At 38.8% G+C, this 8124-nt stretch overlaps 1 long non-coding RNA gene across 7 annotated transcripts; it reads right to left on the bottom strand.

Moving 5' to 3' along the window:
• Positions 1–349: 349 nt before the first annotated feature.
• LOC123508949 lies at positions 350–5883 on the bottom strand. Of its 7 annotated transcripts, XR_006676048.1 has the most exons (7): positions 5737–5883; positions 4990–5194; positions 3479–3584; positions 1240–2271; positions 1172–1188; positions 853–978; positions 350–682 (listed from the first exon to the last, which is right to left on the bottom strand). It is a non-coding gene; the product is annotated as an uncharacterized LOC123508949 (long non-coding RNA). The 7 variants fall into 7 exon arrangements; XR_006676053.1 differs by lacking the exon at positions 1172–1188 and having other exon boundaries at positions 2084–2271; XR_006676049.1 differs by lacking the exon at positions 1172–1188 and having other exon boundaries at positions 853–930; positions 2084–2271.
• Between the last annotated feature and the right edge of the window lie 2241 nt (positions 5884–8124).

Below are 8124 nucleotides of genomic sequence, written 5' to 3'. Positions count from 1 at the left end.
GTAAAAATGTAGAATTTTAGGTAAAAATAGCAGATTGGTACTACTACTATGCACACAATTACATCATACTGAAGGTATGCTGGATATGGTAGGAAAAGTTCAGTAAAATAGTTTAAGTATCAGTAAAACAGTTTTCAGTAAAATAGTTTAAGTAAACTAAGTATAAGTTCTCCCTATCCAGTATTCTGGAGGTATGTAGCCCCTGCCCAAGCCCAACCAGTATTCTGGAGGTATGTAGCCCCTGCCCAAGCCCAACCAGTATTCTGGAGGTATAGCCCCTGCTCAAACCCAACCAGTATTCTGGAGGTATAGCCCCTGCCCAAGCTCAATTAGTATCTACTGCTAGTAGTCAAAGGTCATTCATTTATTAACATAGCTCTGACAGTCAAGCGAGTTTTTACAATACTTCAAACAGGCTCCGGAGAACAACTACAACACATCCAGTTGGGAAAAATTATTAAAAAAAAAAAGAAAAACAATATGATCGGGAGTCTTTTGACTTTAAACTCTTGCAGCTTGTTACCAGCAACACTACTAGTCCACAAGTCTCACACACTAGATACACAGGTCTGTCTGACAAAGTATTTATCTCTCAGATCCATTTCCGGATGAAGGTCGTCGTAGCAGCAGCAGCAGTAACAGCAATGGTTGCTGGCTTTGCTGATGCCATCTGGAGTAAGTCCTGGAAAAATTAGGAAACATAAGCAAAAGGACTACAAAGATTATTCTTTTTAATTATGCAAGGCATAGATTATTTTTAATAGTACTTAATTGGAATGATTAAGGATTGTCAGATTGACAAGCAGAAGTATCAGTGTTTGTGTGTTCTAGAAAATCAGTTCTATAACGTACCAGGATTCCCTTTAAGGCAACCTAGTAATGCCCTGTCTTATTTCAGGAACAACGCCCCAGCCTTGCCCAGTGGATCCTCTGTGGAAGGACAAGACTGCTGCAGGTGAAGTGGATGTTCTACTAGATCTTGAAGATGAAGGAGCAAGATTTATTGTTAGTGGCCTTCAGTATATGGACTGACCAGAACAAGAATGATAAGTGTTTGTAAATGAAAATGTAGTTGAATAACAGAGCAACAAATTTGACAAGTAGTTTTTGTATGGGATTGAAAAAAGGGAGTGTCGAAACACAGGGAACTCAAATTCCTCTAGAGTCAAACCTTTGTATCAGCAACTCCTGTAAGAAAGAAAAAAAAAAGACAAATCAGAAGTTGATCAGATTTCAAACTAATAATTCCTACATCTAGTATGCTACACTCTCCAGACTCCTTCACAGCTTCTACCATCCTTTCATTCATCTCCCTACACAGTCCCATGCTACACTCTCCAGACTCCTTCACAGCTTCTACCATCCTTTCATTCATCTCCCTACACAGTCCCATACTACACTCTCAGACTCCTCCATGGCTTCTACCATCATTTCATTCATCTCCCCACACAGTCCCAGCAGCAACACCATAACATTCCTGTCTTTGCTCTGAAATTTCCCAATTTCTCCAGCACTACTTAAATCATCTTATGTGACATACTTCACACAATCCATCGCTCTCTCATCCTCTTCCATATCATGCGTATGGCACACTTTGCTGCAGGACTTTACCATCTGTAACTCCTTGCATTCACACCCATACACTGTGCCCTCATTTGAAAGAAATCATCACAAGCTTCCCTTACCACCTTTTACATATTAGGGCATCTTTCTCGTCACACCACTCCAAACTACTCTTTTGTTCTATATTATTCTTCAATTCACTGTCCCACACATTTCACTACTATCACATGTCCATGTATTCTGGTACTCCCTTAAAAACCCCACACACTTGTAGCTGCCCTTCCTCAAATGGCTGCATATTCTACTTATTTTCTTTTTCTCCATCGCAACATCCTTAATTTTATCATTGTACTAATAAGCCATACATGCATACCTCCTAGCATTTCTTACATACCGTATCTGGCTGGCTGGCTGCTGCATTCCTCACATTTTCAACACTCCATTCACCCCATTCAAGGTTTCATCTTTCCAGCAACTCCCTCAAGTTGCTGGAAATTCTCCCATTCTACATTTAACTTACACTCCTTTTAGCCTTCACATTCTTTTCCTCTCCCATACAACTTCCACTCCAACACGTTATGGTCCAAGATAAGGCGAGTCGTTCCATCCTCAGCAGTGCACATGCAGTCCACAATCTCTTGCATCCTCCCATTCACCAGCATAGTACAATGATTCAGACTCCTGGTTTCTTGCACAAATCACTGAAATCTTCAGCCAGGGGCATTAAGGTTCTCCAAGTCCATTTCATTCACAAAATCAAGCATCTCACTATTATTCATTTGCTCACCTAAAATACCTACACAATCATGCTTTCATATCTTCCATAATAATCACTTACTCTTACATGCTTGCACAATCTTCAAAATACTGTACTTCTTGCTAGTCTCTAACTGCTCTCACCACCTGCTATCATGAACACTACTACTAGCCTCTCAGGTCTACCACACTAATTCACATAATCTACTCTGCCAATATATTTTAAGATGACATATCCTGACATGAAAAAGGCATGTTGGAGATGATCAAGAACAATGTGGGCAATGGGGAGTAAGAGCAATTATGTTCATGAACCTTTAAGTAATTAATACCTTACTAAAAAGATGAAATGGGAAAAAAGTTAAAGGATCTTTAGATTATTAGGAGATAGAGAGAAAACATGGGTAATGCAGGTGTGATAGAGGAGTGGATGGGTCTGGGATGGTAAAGGTCTGGTGGATAGACTAGTTCAGAATGCTGGTTGTTCCTGGCAGTTTGATGTTCAAGATAATTCCAGGTTCAGAGTGAAAGGTCTAGTGAATATTATTCAAGGGAATGATGGGAATGACAAAGAGTACGGAGTTCTTTAACAACAAGATAGATTTGCAAATAAGGGATGGTATTAAGAGAGGAGGAGGAAAAGCAAGTGCTAGTAGAGGCAAAACACTAAGTTCCAATCTGGATTCAGTGAAGTTTTGAAGCATTGAATCACTAAATTAACATTGTTTATATCCTCCATACAAATTCTGGGCTGCACTGTTGAGACACTACATCACTATGCTATCCTATACTTGGACTGAACACTTCCAAGATGCTGGACTGCATCAATTTATTCACATAACAATACCCTTGTTGGACTGAACATTTGTAAGAACTGCAAAGATGCAGAGATGAGAATAAAGCACAAGGTCTAATTAACTTGTACTATTTTTATCCTAGGGGAATTGCACTTAAAACACTATCCAAGATTACCAAACTATCCCAACCTAAATCTTGAACATGCTTATTCTTGTAAAAAAAAACTGATCTGCGTATTTTGTGCGAGCAATAAATTTATATTTAACCCAGCTGAAACCAGAAAGTTAATTCTTAAAACCATGAAGCTTGTTTAAGGTATGATGCTAAATCAGGAATACACTTACTCACTGTAAACACTTACTGTAGTTAGTCAAGTGATTATAGTCTTCAGGTTAGTGAAGATCAGGTCAATTGTTCAGTGAAATGGGATGATGCGTCTGCCAGATTTCCCTTTCTTTTTCTGTGACCTGAAAATATTTCCATTTGTAGGACACATCACCATATTATATAGATAGTGCAAAAACTATGAACAGAATAACACTGTTTGGCTAAAGAGTATCAAGCAAGGAGCCATGTAATTGTACTACAATACTTTACTTGGTTGAAAGGTTCCTGAGACTGGGGATGGAATATCATACTATCATGAATATAAACTTGTCAGTAAACCCACAGTTGTAGACTTGAAGTATTTATTCTGGACATTTCAAAGGCCAGTACAAGGCAGTACCTTGTACTGCTGAGGATGAAGGCAGTGGCCTTTGAAATGTCTAGAATAAATACTTCAAGTCTACAACTGTGAGTTTACTGACAAGTTCCTGAGACTTGCACAAAACCTTGCTTTTAGAGATAGACTACAGCCGTCTTAGCCTTAATAAAGCCATATGGATGTGCCTCAAGTGGCAATGATCTGTGTGCCCTTGAACAGCAATGTACACCCTTACTACTACTACATGTAATACTTGTTTGTGGGTGATGGTAGGTGTCTATCTGCTTTTTCTTTTACTTCATGCAGTTTACAACTTACTTTGGTAAGGAAGACTTTATTGTGGAGAGATGCAACAATTGTAAGGCATCCCTTGATTTTCTTTGCAGCAGACCTATACCTATATATTTGTGCACAGTCTGCCTGTTATCAGGAATATATTTTTCCCTTGTCACAGCATAAACTACACTTGCCCCTTTTTGTTCATAAAAAGTTGTGTAGTACACCTAGCTACTGCCTTAATGCTACAACACTTCTATGGCTTGGCTACAATGAGTTGCTAGAGGAAACGCCTGGACACAATGCTGCCAAAGACATTTTCCACAACCCTCTGTATGAATTTGCCAGTAGTTATAATTAATCTTCTAAAGTTAAAGGAATTAAACGATTTCCATGAACGTATGAACGCAAGGTTGAGTTTCAGCGGAAATTTTTATCTTACAAACACAGTGGTAACTCTCCATTTTCATCTATAAGATCTGAGGAGGGCTCTCAGTACCCTAGCTTCTTCCCATTCTGTTAACTCATAGGACATGAAGGGAAACGAGTGGCTGCATTCTTGCTTCCTAATACAGAACAGTCTGCAAATAACAGGCGTGCCTTTGTAGATAAATGTTAGTAAGAATTCCAATTCCAGGCCACTGTCTTACAGGTTATTGCCCGAGATAATTAGACTGTAACAGCAAGTCGTAAAGGCAAGAATACTGCCACAGTTATGTTTTTGTAGTCGGGTAAGAATACCGTTATGTTTTCCTAGATGTCATATTATCGTCTGTAGGAACCCCAGTAACTACAACTTCAATGATCTAAAAACTTGCATGAATTAACCAATATCCCAAGTTCAATCCCTTCTACTACTGACCTGCATACCGTGTATAATAATTACTCACCCAAACATTTAGGAATGTCCCAGCGACTGTTCAATTCCTTAATTCTCTTCCAGTCTTCAGTTCGTTTTGCTATGACAGTTCGTTTTGCTATGAACAGAGGACCAAGTATTCATGAAGTAAACATCATGGATGATGTTGCATGCTGTGGGTCTTCTCACACAAATGCTGTGCCACTTGTCTTTGGCCCATGCCTGTTGCCAAATACCTGTAAAAAGTATTAAATTTCGACCAATAATATGTATGACAGTTTTTGCTAATTTTAGAAAGACCTTTCCCATAATAGCGACCGATTAAGGTTTTCAAACTCCACTCATTGAGAAGGTTAACACTTGGATGCGTTTACAATGGTAAATTAATAAATTTATGAAATGGATAAGTTATGCACAATACTCATGGATATAATCTGCAGTAGTACCAGTTCAAACGGCGGCAACAACGCTGACGAAAGGAAAGGAAAAGATACCACCAATTCTATATGATGAAAAGCAATATATCGAGTATTAATGCCAACAACAATCAGTACATGAAAAAAAAAGTAAAATAGAAGTTAATAAGGCGGGACACTGAAGAAATGATTAAGGAATAACCAGAATTATTGATATAAGGCGAGTGAGAAAAGCGGATGGAGGTCGGGGTCACCAAGACAAGGCAGTTGTAGGTAAGAACAGGAGGACATATGTGAAATATGTGAACACTTATGAGTTGCCAAGGACAGCAGGAGAGCACGTAAACCCTCAAGACACGAACCAGCACAAAGCAGCAGCCTACACCACGTCTCCCTTCCCAGACACGTGCGCGCACACACTAATACTTCTATCTCCCCTTGTCCCAATTTCACCTCACTCGGTGTCTCGCGCTCATGTTTCGAAACTCATGAATCAAAGGCGGTATTCTCACAGTTGGTTCGTCTGTAGAAGAAATTACATTAAAGTTATGGGTTTTATGAAAGCGCTTTTAGGAGTTTATAGTGATACGTTGACAAGGATTATACATTACTGGAAAAACACACACTCAATAAAAAGGAAAAAAAAAAAAAAAGAGTGACCCATCAGGCAATCATCGCAATGGCCTTTGAAATCAGCCATAATGAGTGAGCAAGTCGTTAAATTCAAAGGTGGCCCAACAATATCAACTAATGAAAGATATACGTATTTTTATTTTTACAGAGGATCGATCCTTCACCCATTAACATTAACATATACAATACTTTACTTCCTCCTGAATGAGATCCGAAGAGCGATTGTCAAAAAGAACAAGAAAACGAGCAATAAGAAAAACTGGTCAGGACTGGAGCAGCTCTTCATGATACGTTAAGGTTCATGGGCGGTGAGAAGACGTCTGGCAGTGAGTGAAGGAAGAGGAAAAGCAAACAGTAATAAGAGACACGAACCAACTAACCCACTCGTCCACACTCCGCCATGCAAGTACACAGAATCATCATAAAAAAAAAAAAAAACAAGCAAAAATGATCGCTGGAGTATATTCAATGATTTTTTCTAATGAACCACATGCATTTTATATTCTAACTCATCTATAGAAATTAATGGCTATCTTACAAGTAGCTGTTTTTCCTGACGAGTCTCAATAAGTAGTTCAAATATCAAAGTGTCAAATTACCTCAGTCAATAAAATCGTGGACGGTAGAGGAAAGTAAGCCTAAAGACCGTTTCTGGCATTACAAACAAAATGTGCCTTACGTATGTGAAGTTCTGGAAGATTTCGAAGCAGTGTATTTTGGTCTGGGATTGGATATATGCTCAAGATTCACGGCAGAGCGGCTTAACCTCTTGAATACTGGGACACATTTTTACCTTGAGACTTGTGCACGATTAGACCATTTTATTGACTTTAGGAAGGGTGTATGGAGGTCAAAATATGAATGGCCACTGTCTTCACTTTTCTAATTTCCCCACGTGAGTTTCTGAAGCTGTATAAAATCGCCAAATAGTAACCAGAATGAATACGAAAACGCAACATGGTACTGAAGAGGTTAAGGCAGAGATATCACCAGCAGGGAACAAAAGGTTTAAGTTGGTAGTACAAGATAACAACACTACGAACACACCACCTTGATGAAGCAGCCTTTCAACCCTTACTTTTGCCTAGAGCGACATGTCAACTCAAGGGATTAATTAGCCAGAACTCTTGACATATACACTGTAATACACATATCTTTCTCAGCCTCACTTCACGTTCGTCTCCCCATCCCCATCCCTATTCCCTTCTTGTTTCTATATTTCTCATACCACTCCATTTTATCCCCATTTCCATCTCTCTCTCTCTCTCTCTCTGTTTCCCCATCCCTTTCATTTAAAGATTTACAGGGCTGATTGCTAACGATCTGAAAAGGGTTTGATTCCAAATTATTAAATGTCTGTGAACCTTTTGAAGTGTACTATTGGATTACAGGATTGCGCCCCCCATTCATTCATTTTTCATTGATACCGTATAACCTGCTCTTTGTCTGGCGGTTCGTTTGCCTGTCTCCCACGCTCTTTCTTTTGTTATTTCCCTACCTAACTACTTTTCAGAAACAGTCATGAAAAAAAAAAAAGATAGATACGCAGAAACACACAATGATGCCAATGACAAAAAATGAATTAACCATTGCTAAAAAGAATAAATGAATAATAAAAAAAAGCAAGAAAGAAAGGAAAAAAAAAGGCAGTAACAGAAACAAACAACTGAAACTCAAAGCAGAAACAAACCATGGAAAGACAATGCACTCGTATTACATAACACAAATAAAAAAAGGCAGTATATTTGTATTAATCTATTTATTTCTGATATTCGTGTTTCCGTATAGGTAGAAATCGTACTCAACTCGTGTGTGTGTGTGTGTGTGTGTGTGTGTGTGTGTGTGTGTGTGTGTGTGTGTGTGTTTTAGGCGGTGCTATAATCACATCCACAGTTGGTGTTAGGCAAGGATTATCAACGTCGTGTTTCTTGTTTAAAACGTACGTAGATGAACTAGTGAAACTTATTAAGCATAGATGTATTTCGGAACCGTTTACAGACAGGCTACATGTCGTGGTATTTATGGATGATATTGTATTATAAGCCACGACCCGGGCAGCCACGTTATCAATTCAATGTTGTAATGAGTATATGGGATGAAGGTCAATGTAGCCAAAA

This window comes from Portunus trituberculatus, chromosome 25 (genome assembly GCF_017591435.1).
Source record: "Portunus trituberculatus isolate SZX2019 chromosome 25, ASM1759143v1, whole genome shotgun sequence".
Taxonomy (NCBI): domain Eukaryota; kingdom Metazoa; phylum Arthropoda; class Malacostraca; order Decapoda; family Portunidae; genus Portunus; species Portunus trituberculatus.
The sequence above is the reverse complement of the archived record's forward strand: the minus strand, read 5'-3'. Positions and strand labels throughout refer to the sequence as shown.